Consider the following 15,077-nt stretch of genomic DNA (forward strand, 5'->3'; position numbering starts at 1 on the left):
TTTTTCATGGGCAGTGAAGAGAATTTTAAAAAGCTCTTTGATCTTTGGATGCCATTTTCTACAATCCCCAGATGCTTTCACACACGAATACATCTTACACATACTGCACACACAAGGGACCATAGTGGAGAGATTTGCAAAGGAGTTCCATAAAAACAAACAATATTTACTCAAGGATGTTTCTCAGGAAAGAGCAGAAGAGATTGTTCTTGAATGGGAAGGAAACACATGAAGGGCACATCCTGGGCAAACTTCCTCTGAACCTGGAGGCACGTGCTGTTGTCAAAAACTTCAAATGTGAAGCTTAAATATGATTGTGTCAGGAGTCCAAATATAATAGCAATACAATGGATATACAGCTCGAGGGGACTATTTAATCTACATGCCTAGTGAAAGCAAGAGAAGTCAGTTCATCCTTGCACTGCATTTTCACTCAGAACAGTGCATTTCAATATTAGCTTACCAAGCATACCTACATTTAGCATAGGTGCTTGTCTTTCAAGAAGTTTCACAAACTATAGAAACAGTTTGAAGATATTACATTAAATGTATGCGAAATGTGGATGCCAGACTGCACAAAGGTTAATCTCACTTGCACAGTTACAGTCTTTTATACTGGGTTAAAGACACATGCTAACACTAGCACAAGCCTAATACAAAATAAAACTTAAGAGAGGAGAATAATAGAAGAATAATACAGTTCTTATGGTCTGTAGCCCTTTGTTGTGGTGTTAACAGTAGCTGGTTTGCTGATTGCAGCTAGTCGGGATCTAGCTTTAGCCATTAAGCTACAAACAAGATGATAATTGTCCAGATGAAGTCACACAGTCCTTAAGTCTGTGGATTTCATCTCTGTCTAGAGGGTCAATGGGGTGGATTTTGTAGCCTAACTCTCGCTTTACGATTTTTCAGCCACCTGCTTCAACTTTATTTTGTGCGCAGTTTTTTTCTGTCGTTGTTTCTCGCGGTACCAAAGATGTTCACAGTACTCATCAGATGTTAGATCGCTAACTCCTATTAGATGGAGTTCCTTGTAGCTCCGCGAGGGCAAGGCAGCGTAATTTCCAGGATGGGTGTTCTGTGCTCTTGACATGTGGTTCTTGGGGGGATGACGTGGACCTCGTAGCGGGCTAGAGCGGCGCGAGAGAACGTGTGTTCGTAGGCTACGCAGAGATACAGGCCGGCATTAGCGGATGATAAGTGCTGGAGGAGGAGCCCACGTTGCATATGGATGAGGTTTTCTTCACCTGGAACCAACTGAGAGATAGAAAGGGGTTTGTGTTACAATAGAAGAGGATGAGTTAAGTATACATCCACTTATTTTATGGTTTTTAGGTTAAGTCTTCTAAACAGGATGTGGACAGACCTCTTTGCTGGTTTGGCTGTGGTTTGGCTGAATTATCCACTTGATCGTGGCTTGTGGTGATAGTGGGATACATTCCAGGAAGGTTGAGTTTGTCTCCACAGCGTAAACTGTCTTCAGTTCAGCATTCTCTGAACCTGCAGAGATGAAAGGACACTTATAGCTTCCGAAAAGTTTATTTTTTATTTATTTGGAACGTGTTCTATTACTTCTTTAACAGCAAAACCAAAAACTTGTATTAAGAATGTAAACAAGATCAGTTTTGATTTCAGATTAAACTGGTGCACACACATCTTAGCATGTGTTAGTATCCATTTGTGTGCACTAGAGGGAGTAGTGTGTGCATTTTTCTTCAGGACTGGCCAATATCATCCACAACCTGAAGGTGGAAAGTGGTGACGTGAACAAAAAAGTGATTTATTACCATCTCTCATGTCCCTGACACTGGCTCCAGGGGTCTCCATACCTCACATCCTGTTCTCCGGGCACGCCCCTGTGGACCACAAGAGGATGTTACTGACCCTCAGATCCATTATTTGACAGGTTTCCTGGTGGTTTTCAGTATTAGTAATTCAAGCCATTTAGACTAATAAATTCTCCAAATAAAATTAATACAAATTCACTCTAACCAAGCGTACAATTTCTTTACCGTTTGTTAAGAAAACTCAATAAAATGTATACATTTAAGACTGAAATCACTTCTACCAAAAAAAAATGGTGTAGAAACAATTTTCACTCAGAAATTGCTAGTACATTTCACAAATAATTACAAAGAAACAAGTAACATTGAAATTAAAAATGAAATTCTGAAGTACAAAGCGTGAAATAGTATTTTCTTGTAAAACATACTCCAAAAATCTTTATTTACAAAATATTCTTAAAGTGTAATAAACTGTACCATTGTTGATATTTATGGTGACCTTGTTTACGTTATAATTATACATTTACGTACCATTAATGTAATGTAAATTGTATTTACTATGTGTTTAGGATTCGGATTTGGTTTAGAGTTAGTTTCTTTTTTATTACTATCGGGCCAAGTACACGTAACGTTTATCATGTATATATATATATATATATATATATATATATATATATATATATATATATATATATAATTTCAGAAACATTCCTTTAAAATAATCACTAAAATGCTAAAATGATTATATGGATTTCCGACCAATGAGAATGTATTAAATTTAATACCTAAAGGGGAAGTAACTTTTTGTTGCTAGGGAAAGTGTTAGTACATGAGGACCCGTCCCAAGCGCAGTATGGGTCACGAGAGCTAGACAGCAGTCTACGCATGCTTCCCATAACAAAAGCTCACACCTCTGCCAGGAAGCTGGACGAGGACCCTTCATCACCACTGCTTACAAAGAGCACTTGCTAGTGAAGAAAAATCCAAAATACATGATGATGTATGTCTAAATGTGATATAAAACAGTCTAACCTTTAATAAATTAATACAAATGGTAATTAATGATAAACTTTTAGCAAATCTAGCATTTACAGTGACACACTTACAAAGGAAGTCAATGGGGCAAGACATTACGATGGGTTTCAAAGCAAAAAATGAAGCTCATATTGTTGTGAAAACAAGTGACCACCCACTAAAACATGTCCACTTACCCTCTTGGTGGAGAGCTCCATGTTTAGTATTGGGGTTTTAGTCTACAAAATAGAAAAAAAGAAAGAAAAAATGTCAACACATAAAATGGCTAATTTCTTGAACAAAGAGGAAGAAGACAAGCATGGGTTGGCGCTGAAAAGGAGCAGCTTATCATAACAGGCCCTTGTGAAAGTTTTAAAGCTTTCTGCTGTTGGTTCATTTCTCCTTCATATACAGTAGCAAATGAGCCTTGACTCTTAAAAGGTCTCTTTCTTCAAATGGCAGGCGATATCTTCTATTATATGTCTCCTGATATGTTTGATTGACTGCTCTGTAATATACACAATGTTTTTGATGCAGTTAAATCACTTGAAATATTTGATATTCATAAATGGTACTACTAATTTTGAGTAGAGATTTGAGGGATGCAGCAGTACTTAGAGTGAATATTTGATCTGTTTCTCACACAAACTTATTATCTAACTTTAGAAGACTTGAAATGAGCTACGCACACTACTTTATGTTCTTATGTTCTTTAAGAAATGCTAAATCTATTGTAATTCCTTTGTTGTACTACAGAACATCTCCAGGCATATCAAATGAACCCTGTTGACTTCTGTGGGCTTACATTCCCTTCATCTCCAGAGCAAAACCAACACATTCTCACTGTCTAAAGTTTTGGATAAATGAGATCTTCTTTTTGTTCACTAAACACAGTATTCTTGGTGTACACACTGCCTCTCCTGTTCCTGGGTTTGTTCCACTTGAGTAGACAGGCCATGGGAAATCGGTTTTCTTCTTCATGAGTTATTTTTGTTTGGGAAGTGCTTGACATGAAAACAACAACCAATAGAGCCCAGGGTCAGAGGTCATGAGGTCCAACAGATGGCTCGATAAACAAGTGAGAGAAGAAACTGAGATCATTTTAAAAATTACCTTGAAGACATTAAGCTCTTCTAGAAGGATTTCGTCAGTTTCCCAGTTCTCTTTAGGTACAGAGACCACCTTTAATACTCTGCCATCATCTGTGAGATACAGAAGATTAACCATGTATGATTACGACAGATAGATAGAATGATAGAACAATAGAATGACAGATACATAATAGAATGATATATGATAGAACGATAGATAGATAGATAGATAGATAGACAGACAGATAGATAGATAGATAGATAGATAGACAGACAGATAGATAGATACACTGAAAAACAAGATAGTTAGAATGATAGACATAACAATAGATATATAAAACAACAGATAGATAGATAGATAGATAGATAGATAGATAGATAGATAGATAGATAGATAGATAGATAGATAGATAGATAGATAGAATATTAGACGGACGGACGGACGGACGGACGGACGGACAGACAGACAGAATGTTAAGGCCCCAATATACAGTACTTCAACTGAAATCGTTTGGCTCCTAAACACATTTGAGCTTCCATTGGTCCATGGCGGTTATGTGGGTGTGTTCTGAAACTCCACCTTCTTTGACGTGCAATTTTTTTTCTCATTCAACGGAGGTCAGGACAAGAGAACAACATCTCCTATCACTAGCAACATAAATACAATGTGTTGAATGGCTGAGCTGGCACAGATATATTCGCACCTGTACAATCGACCCGGAGTTATGCAAAAAGTGACGCAGAGAAACATCCGAGACAAGTTTTCCAAAGTCATGAAAAGAATGAAAGAAAGAGTAAAGATAAGTGTAGCAAACCACTTACATGTGTTTCAAATAAATGTTACACCATACTGCTGCTGCTGTGGTTTTTCTTTCAATAAGCGAATTTAAAGGGTATACACTAAATGAAATGCCAAATGGACATACAGCCAGTAATAAACCTTTGTTTTTATCAAAAGTAAATCATGGACACCACATAAAATATAAAAAGGGGTGTACAATTTTATCCAGTTTAACCAAATAAATGAACACTAATAAAATAAAGTAACAAACTGACTCCAATATTTTTTCCACATCATGCGTATTGATTTTTCAGACTATGAGACATTGACACTTCCCATAAAGGACTAATTACGGAAATAGAATGGTTCTTTTGTATTGTAAACAGGATACTTGTCTCTGAACTGATGCTAATCATTATTCTTTTGTATATAATATTCTGACCATTGGTGCCCGTCTCACACCTAGATTGCCTACAGTTCATCATTTCATAGTTGTTGTGTTTAGGGCATACTCGCGAATGTCGTGACACATGTTTACATTAATCAACACCCCGTCTCCAGCAGCACGGGGGTGTCAGAATGTTTCGAAAAACAGTATACCATCGCTCAGCCTTTTCTAACTTCTTTTTGCCCCCAAACGAAGACCGAAAACGAAAAAGTATATCGGGGCCTTTAGACAGACAGACAGATAGACAGACAGATAGAAGGTTAGACAGACAGACAGACAGACTGATTGATAGATATTCACATCAAACTTCAACCTAAACCATGAAAAAAACCCATCTTTGAATAAATGACATAATGCACCCATACTTAGTTACCATGGTGAGTGAGCATGGCTTTTGGCATGTGGATAATTGCAGCACACTGAGGGTGACAGCTGTTACACCTGTTCTTGTCCAGTACACAGTAAGATTGTGAGCTGACTCTCTGAACACCACAGTTGAGCATATTTGTTCGGAACAGAGTATCTATTTGCCCCTAAATGATTCACTTAAATGTGGTTCACACATACACCCACCAGTCCAGGGGAACAAAATTTTAGACAGGAAAAGAAACATTGGCTCCTTGGAATGTCAGAATAATCCAGGCAACAGGACCACTGAACCATCGTGGGAAACAGAGGTCATCTTTAAAAAGCATTTACTGGATCTAGGAGCTGATTGTAGGAGATTTTCATATGTTTGCAGTTGCAATTTTAGGTCAAATGCTAACACCAACCAGTAACACTTTTTTTACTAATGTAGTATAAAAGATCCCATTCACGGTGAACAAGTAGATCTTTTGTTGACCCACGTTCCAACATACCTGTGCCAAGATGTACGACATCATACTGCTCCGTCCTCGGCAGTCTCAACCCTATCACCCACGAGCTTCTTCAGCCTGTAGGGGGCGTTGATCCGAGTGAAGACGGGACGCCTTATGAATGGGCATCACGTGGCTCCCACATCAGCTGATGGGTCCTCATGAAGCTCACAACAATCGTCTGGGAAATCTCGGGTTGGTGGACTTGTGCAAAGGGTCATAGGTTTCACTCGGACACTGAAGGGATATAGGAGCTTTAGTAAGCTTATATTTTGGAACCCTGTAGGGACTGAGTTTTTGGCTAAACAGTCCCACTAAGGTAAAAAATAGTCAAAAACATTTGTGCAGATGTGTATTTTGGGGCCACTGTTCGAGATCATAGTGTCAGCGAACATCATAATTCTTGTTTATCCATATTGAGAAATGCAAATTTTGAAGGAATCTTCTTGTTGTCATGAACAATTTGGTTCAGCAGCGGGTCTTGGTCCCCCAAAGCAGGGAATGTTACACGTTCACACAATCTAGTATGATAAACTTGCTTACTAAAACTTTCCTGTGCAAAGGCAAGGTTTTACCAGCTTTTACATTGTAAAACCACTAAACATGGTTACCTTCAAATGATGCCCAGCAAAAGGTAAGAGCATGGTGTCCAAATGAAATAAACACAAGTAGATCCATTTTACAACTACTATGTGTGAAATGAATCTAAAATATGTTTATTATCTTAATTGCACTTTCTAGTCCAAGGGTTTCCCAAAACCTCTTCTTGGAGGGCCAAGACCATCCTGCAGAGTTTAGCTCCACACCAGCCTTAACACACCTGCCTGGAAGTTTCTCGGAATCCTGAAGACTTTTTAGGTGGATTCCGGTTGTGTTAATTAGGTTTGGAGTCAAACTTTGCAAGATACTGGATCTCTAGGAACAGGTACTGGACACCACTATTCTTAGTCACTGGAGTAAAACCCCAGAATTTGAAAGGGTTTAGCTGCCACCTCAGAGTTAAGGTTAGTCAGTGGTTATGACTTCAGCAACTAATGGAGCAGACCTCACAGCCCTGATAATTGATTTTCCTATCGGTGAACTCACTGAGTCCACACTCCAGCCACTTCATAAACCGCACTGTCGCGGTGGCCTCCTAGAGTGCCTGCTGACATTTTTACAACCCCCTTGAGGTAGTTCAGCTAGTTAATGGAGTAACTGGCACCATGGTCAATTTGGTGACCTTTAACCAACTTATCTGCAATCTCAGAAACGCAACCGTAAGATCTCAAATCTTGCTCACAACACCAAGATTACAGTTTTGAACAGTCTGAAGTCCTTTAAGTTGCCAAAAAGAAAGCAACTCCACCATGACAAATCATCTTCTCTACTCTACCAAACATAATTCATTCCTGTTGTTGAACTTACCGTCCCTGGCCGTGGATAGGGGATCCTCCCTTGTACTCCATCCAGCGATAATCTGGCTCATCCTTATGCGCAAATGGCCCATTGAAGGCAGCTCGGGATGGAGGCCATGGAAATAAGATGCAAACAGCTGAACCTCTGAAGACAGAGCTTGTGAAAAGGAACATGTATTAGTCTGATGGCCAGGTTAGAATAACAGAGTTCCTCAAGCTGGTGACCTTTCACCCTCCCGTTTCGTTCGTGCCTCAAAGCCTATCACATTTCTTTGGTGGGAGCACTGAGACGGATTTGTTCTACAAAATTGGATTGGGTGGGGAGGTAGAGCATCCTGTGACCAGACTGTTTTGATTTTAGGTGAGTTTTGATACTGATTTTAGTTTCACAAGATTACCTGAGATCAACGAGATTTCAGTTGTTGGAATGAACAAGGGAGGTCTAAAGAACCTGAAGAGTTAGTTAAATAAATGGGATGAGTGTGACCAATTGGTTTCATTTGGATGGCAGTCCAATGATAATTCAAGAGTTGAGAATAAACAAATATAACATTGAATGAATGTGGTTCTAAACAGTTACGAGAGGATTATGGGGTGGTGACCCCAAGATTGACTCCTGAATCAGACTTTTCAGGTAATAAACCTACCTGGAAGTGGAGAAGACGCCATAGATGCTGGGATTCTGTGAATCTTTTGTCTCCAAGAGAGAATATGTCCTCTAAAAATAACAAAAATCAGCAGAAAGGAACAAGATTTGTTGAATAAAAAAAATCTATCTTGAGTTTTTTTTGAGTTCATTTTGACTTAAAGTCTAATCATAGGGTGCGTGAACATACCCAGCTCGTCAAAGTGTGTGTCCATGCCTCCAGGTCTGGTACTGAGCACACCAGCCACTGGCTGTTCAGGAAGGGGCTCCAGCGACTTTGATTAAGCTTAGGTTTTCCATCCTATGTCATTCATAATGAAACACAAAGAACATGTTTGTAAAGCTGTACACTCCAGGAACTTTTCAAATCCTGAACAGAATTTACATGAAACCACTAGGCACCACTTACATTGTGTTGATTTTGTAAATAGGTACAGAGGAAAAACACACTAACCAGACTTTTACTGTAAATTCTTCCAAACACAACAAACTCCTGCCGAAACATTTGTGCATCGTTTCCTCTAGAAGCAGAGCATGGACCATTGACAACAATGTTGTGTTCTAAACTGACTTAAAGTATTGAGTATTTCTGCTATCTTTCCCACTTGATGGCATCTTAGTCATGAAGTTTCTGAGGTCCGGTTTCCCATCATACACTCTTCAATTTTCTTTTAAATCTGTCAACGCAGGACTAGTCCAAAATATGCAATTGAACTTCTGGCTTCTAGACTTTTGGCATGGCTCATTCATCCACCAGACGCACAATTGATCTGTGCAAAAACATCTCTGGCAAAAGTTTGTGTGTTGTATTCCAGCCTTTATGAAAATAAATTTCAATCTATAAAGCAATTTATAGAATGCTCTGACCTGAAAAGCCTGAACTGACCAAACACTAGGTTTTGCTAAAGTTGTAATTAGATTAGTGGTTTAAATTCCTCTGAAAACAAACCCCTCATTCATCCATTAGTAGATACACAATGCTTCTACTAACTGTGCAACAAGATGATAACTGAGGCTTGAATGTCTATTCCTTACTGTCTACAAAAGACTCCTGATTCTTCATACCCAATAAGGTCTCTTTTGGATCTATTTCAGGTTTTTTTACTGTTTTGTCATTACGAACACTGGACTTGGTGCTCACCTTGCAGGACACGAGCCACAGGACTGTAGATCCGATTGTCCAGCTGGGTGGTACCTCTCACGGCGGTCTCTTTTAAAGAAGAAGTCGACTTTCATCATCGTCCCAAGCTTTGTTCGTCAGGGATAGAATACGCTCCCACAAACCTCTGGCTCTGTGACACGAAATTGGCATCAGAGTGAGGTTGGCGGAAGTCACAACAATTAATTAGAGGCACACCGGTAACCCCCAAAACAGTGGTTTCCAAATGTTTCAGACCATGTAACCACCTTCTGATGTGGGGACCAACTGCCCAAATTTTCTAAAAAACCAGTAATTTTTGTCTTAAACATCCTTTAACATTATACATCCTTAAACGTGGACACAGTTTTTTGCCCTTGCCAGACTTTTTCCCTTTTCGCTTCAAGGAGTTAAAATATAGAATGATTCAAAAAACTTTTGTTTAATCCTTTTGTAAGCAGTTATAACTAAAGCTTAGCATTGATTTTGGTAGCGGTATGCTAATCGAACATACGATTATGTTGACTGTATGCCAAGCTAAGATGCTAATTGATAGGGAGACCAAACATGTGCCATTTTCCCAAGACACGGTCCTGGCCAGGATGGTCTATATTGCCATAACATTGCCAGGTTTTGGCTTTGGTTTACTGTTTTTCATACTTAATGAAGGTACATGATCGTTTTGACCAATAAAATTCAGACATGTGCAGAATCGCACCAATCGTGGTGAGTGAGAAGGTTGTATCTACAGCGAATGGTCAAAGCGATGCAAATACGTGTACATATTGGTGTTCGACTTGAAGCATACCGATCAAAGTACCAGGAGAGCGATTCAAAACACAAGAAGCCGTCTGCTCTATAGAGCTTTCACGGTATTTTGTCATACAACATTTGGTCTGCGCAGTGCAAACAAAGCCAAAACGTGGATATTTTAGGCAATATAGAAATCCTGGCCAGGACGTTGTCCTGGAAAAATGGCACGTTTTGGTCACCATAATCTAAACTGATAGCTGTATCCAGGTATGTTATCCTTCTTGCTTCCTAGTTTTAATTGGGTCCAAACAGTGTTTTAATTGTGATATCAGCAATAATTTGGTGTTTTAATCCTATGACACATATGAAAGTTTATTTTTACCAATTAAACTTTCTAGCAATACAAATATTTTCCTGCACCCATATTAGCCCGTTTGGGAACTAAGGCCATGTTATCCTTGCACACACAATAGAAAACAAGTAACTTTCTTTTTATTTCATTTCTCACCCGTTTAGCCGTGGTCCTGGTAAGCTTCAGTGCGGATATAGTGTTTTGATTGCTGCTATGCACAGATGTGCGAAAAATGGCAGCGTTTGTTCCCATGAAGTCTACAGATGTCCCGGCATACAGGTCCCCATCTAAGGTGAGCATTAATCGCGGTTTAATGAAATCACATCCAGAACGACTTAAAATGACAAATTATTTTTCCATCATATATAGCGTCATTTTACATGATTCTAGCCTCTGACTCCAGATCCGTTGTCAAAATACTCTGTTTTTACAGCAGCTTGTGTGAAAAGCAAATTTAGATTATTCCAAGGGGCATCATTAAATGGTCAGAAAGGTCTCCGGTTGCAGTAATAGCCTTTAATGAGGTAGCATATGGTTTATGCATTTGGTCTTCTGAGCTATACATGCTTACTAAAAAAAATAATAATAATAATCACAATATACATTTTGCAGCTGGGTTTTATTTCCTGACCACACAGTAACAGCACAGAAACTGGCAACAAAGACAAATATGGGTGACAAACCTTTTTTACTGGGGGACGTTCCAAATTTTCCGATGGAACTAACATCTGGCCAGTGAGTTTTATGGATCCAATTATCCATGATTCATATGGGAGTACGTCCTAACAAATGACACTATTTTGTACGTTTTTTTCAGTATTTTTTGTCTTCACTTAGGGCCTGATTTCTTGTTTTTTGAGGACAGTGTGCATCGAGGAAACTCACCCTGCCAGGCGGGCGGTCAACGGGCTCTCTTTGGACTGAATGGACATTTTTCTTTTCTCTCCCCGGATTCTCCACTTGGTTAAGGATCCGGAAGGGGGGTTCTTTCTTCTGGCGTCCCAAAACAGAGACTGTCACTCTTCTTTGCAAGCCATTACCCTCATTATGATTTCCGCTCTAAACGGTCAGTAATTCCTCAGTGGTTTCCTGTAGGGTCCAATTCATCTCTGCAACTCCTCATGTTGCACCAGATAACAAGCTTAAAAGTGTTTTACTACTGCCTTTTCATACTGGTTTGTTGGTCCAAAAAACAGAAGGTTTGCGTACCTCAAGATTGTGTCCCCAGGTCAATGGAGGGGCACTGTGGTGGCATGGCGCGGTTTCCACATACATAGATGTTTGTTTTATTTATTGAAGGGCTGTAGGAGTCTCACTTAATGGGCACAGTCCATCTGAGAAAATGGCCTGTGGTATTTGATTAGGAACAATGATTTTAAAGAGTTATGGTGGGAATATGTGGATGATGAAGCATTTGTAATCATACCAGTAATGGCATGTACTTGATTTGTGTCCCTGCTTAGTGCAGGGGGACTGATGTAGAATCTTATACGTAGCACTCCTTTAAGACTTTCCAGCTTGAACTATCCCCACCATAGGAAGCGCTATAGTTGAGTTATGATTTTCATTTTCAGCTTAGATTATTTTTGTTTATCTTTGTCCTGGAGAGCACAAATTCATTAAAAAAGCATCTATGGGTTCCTCATAGATTTTTTTTTTTTTCTCTTTGGCCCCACTTACCAATAGATTTCTTTCCTGCAGACGTGCAGTGGTTCATGTGTGTTTCCTGTCCAGCTGTCCAGTGAATCTACAAACAAAAAACGACACAGGTTTTTTTTAAAGGGAACAGAAAATAAATGCATAATAAGCAAAATGTTAGTTAGCAAACATTCACAACGAGTCGTTTTATGTGTTATATATATGTACACACACACACACACACCACACACACAGATTTATTAAGAATATATATTTTTAATTATATTTAAAAAAATATAGTAACATGGAAAAATTAGTTCATATATAAAAAGTAGTTTTATTACCTTTACAAAAATATATATGATTACATTTGTTCATATACTAACCCATTTTAATTTATTACATTTTTAAAATTTGTACATCACATAATGTTCTTGTAAAACCCTGTTGATTAGTTTCAGAGAACCCCCCTTGCCTTTTTACCATCATTACTCGCCCATTAAATGCCTCTCAAATTGTGATTAATTTTCCATGTTGGAAATTGACCCTAATCATTATCTGGCAATCCAGCACACTGTACATAATTAATACTTAGGAGATTGAGAACCTTGTGGCGGGCATGAGTTCTTATGAAGAGCACGTCATGTATGGCTGTGCCATGATCTTGACATTTGAACCTCATACATTTCTTACATGCCATCTTTTGAATATTTATTTCACTTATAAAAGACAGAATTCAATTAATATTTAAACCAAATGTAATGTTTATTTAGCTCTGATTATGGAGTGGAGAATTAAGGCGAGAATATGCAAATGCACACCTGAATGCCTTCGCAATCAATGGGAAGTCTCACAATCCCTGCGTACCACCTGTGCAAATAAAACCTCCATACTGGAAAGGGGGCGATAAAGGCACTTTTCCAATATCTTCATTTTAAAACTTTGTTGCTAGTATAAGCTAGCTATAAAAGGCAAACGATCTTTAGCTAATAAGCTCAGTACGAATAATCCGCAGTAGTGACCCTAAACACGGTAGAAACAATCTATTCAAACGCTACCGCTGTAGCAAGGTTTTCAGCACACACATTGAGCCGGTTCACAAGTGAAACGTAACGTCTGTTAAGCCTAAAATTTTGTGTTCCATGCAGTTCATGTTAAACTTGCGTCAGATTATTGTATGTTATGAAGTACTGCCATGCTGTTGATTCCCCATAAAACAAAAAAATTTACAAAAAATAGTTACAACATCTTGTCACTCAGTTTGTTAAAATTTAACAAAAAGTGTTTTACAGTAGCATATACAGTACAATGAAAACCTAGCTTGAATTTTGGTTGAGTTGAATGTTTGGATGTAAGTTTGCTCAAACATTTTGCTTTAGCATTTGTACCACACCAATCTCAGCTAATATGCTAACGTTACACACGAATAACGGTGATAAAGCCGAAACTTATTGATTTTGCGATGTTTAGCTAGTCCATATTTTAAAAGGTCCATTTTATTTGAATATCACTTTTCACAATACCACATTACAGAAAATTTTAATGTTAATGTTCATAATATCTTAATAATCTTCATGCCTTATAATCACATGTTAGCAGGTGTCGAACTTTGTGATAAAATATAGTTTAACATGGTGTGGATGACCGTGTATCAATCAAGCAGTTGAAATTTGCTATTTAGTATAAATATATTGTTTTGACGTGAGTAAATGGTCTGTTGTGGCAGAGAAACTTTACATATAGAGCTGTGCGATAATATAATTTACATTTTGTAAGTAAATTGTAAAGTGTACTACAGGTACTACAGTTATCGAACTGAGGGATGAGTCAATATATTTTTTTTCTCTGTGTCAAATCCACAGATGTTACTGTATGTGTGTGGAGGCAGGTTTAAAGACAGATATCCTGCTAACTTCAAGAAGGCCCAGAAAACTAACATTACAGATGTAACAGGACGTCGATGTGAAACAGTAAAACACTGTAGTCATGGTCTGTTTTCATTCACTTTAGTGACCCTGATACCTCGCGATCGCTAAATGTACATCAGGGCGCTGTCAGATGGTGGTATAGTTTGTGAGCCACTGACCTTGCGTGGCCGGTTGGGTGAAGCTGTGCAGAGTTTAGCAAATGTAATGTGGTCTCGGCCTCCAACTATCAGCCATCCGGCGGTCCTCATCCAGCAGTAGGGCCTGGGTACCTCCCCTCTGCTCCTCCGTCCCAGAACCAGCAAGCTCCTCGACTTCAGTTCTGCCAGAAAACAACAGTTAGTTTTTACAAATCTGAGGTTTTCAAACATAGATGTTCTTTTTAGTTGTGTTCGAACACCAAATGTTCTGGTATAGCTATGACTTCAAATGAGGGGAGGGAGTTTTTAGGGGGAGAGTTGCAATGGCTAATTAAAAATAGCTACACTTCTTAAAAATAAGTTTCAAAGGGGGCTTTCACAGTGTTACTATCTATTAACCACTTGGGTTCCTCATCCACTTTGCACCTTTCAGGGGAAGACTTTTTTCTTTAAAGAATCTTTTTTTCCACGAAACATCACTTTGTGGCAAGGAAAGATTCTAAGTGATTTCAAGGTTTTCTTCATAACCATCATGCTGATAAAGACCTTGCTTTTTTTTTTTTAGAGTGCAGAAGTCCAGTTTAGGTTCTCCGAAGAACCTTTCAGTGAATAGTTCTTCCAAAGAACCATTTTTTCCCCTTAGTAAGTGTGAAAAGAACATTTGGGGAAAGAAAAAATATATACGTTTATATATATATATATAAAAAAAAAAAAATATATATATATATATATATATATATATATATATATATATATATAAGAACCTTTTCAACTATAAAGAACCTTTGGCAACTAAACGGTTGGGTGCGTTATAAGGTCCTTCATGAGGAAACACACTCTTAAAAATTAAAGGTTCTTTACTGGAGCGTTGATGGTTCCATGAAGTACATCCATGGAACTTTTAGATTATTAAAATATTCTTTGAGTTCTCGGGGAAACCGAATGTTCTTTCTATGGCATCACTGTGAAAAATGTTTTGGAACCTTTTATTTAAAAAAAAATGAATAGATGCAAATAAAGTATCTTAATTGTTAAGACTGTAGAAGAACTTATTTTATAGGTTCTCCAAAGAAGAAGAACATTTTCACAACTTTCCAGCAATAACTGAACGAA

At 38.3% G+C, this 15,077-nt stretch overlaps 1 pseudogene; it reads right to left on the reverse strand.

The window, feature by feature from the left end:
- Nucleotides 1-864: 864 nt before the first annotated feature.
- The window catches only part of LOC122135029, a 19,839-nt pseudogene continuing 5,626 nt past the window's right edge, over nt 865-15,077 (reverse strand).

Source organism: Cyprinus carpio, chromosome A22 (genome assembly GCF_018340385.1).
Source record: "Cyprinus carpio isolate SPL01 chromosome A22, ASM1834038v1, whole genome shotgun sequence".
Lineage (NCBI taxonomy): Eukaryota > Metazoa > Chordata > Actinopteri > Cypriniformes > Cyprinidae > Cyprinus > Cyprinus carpio.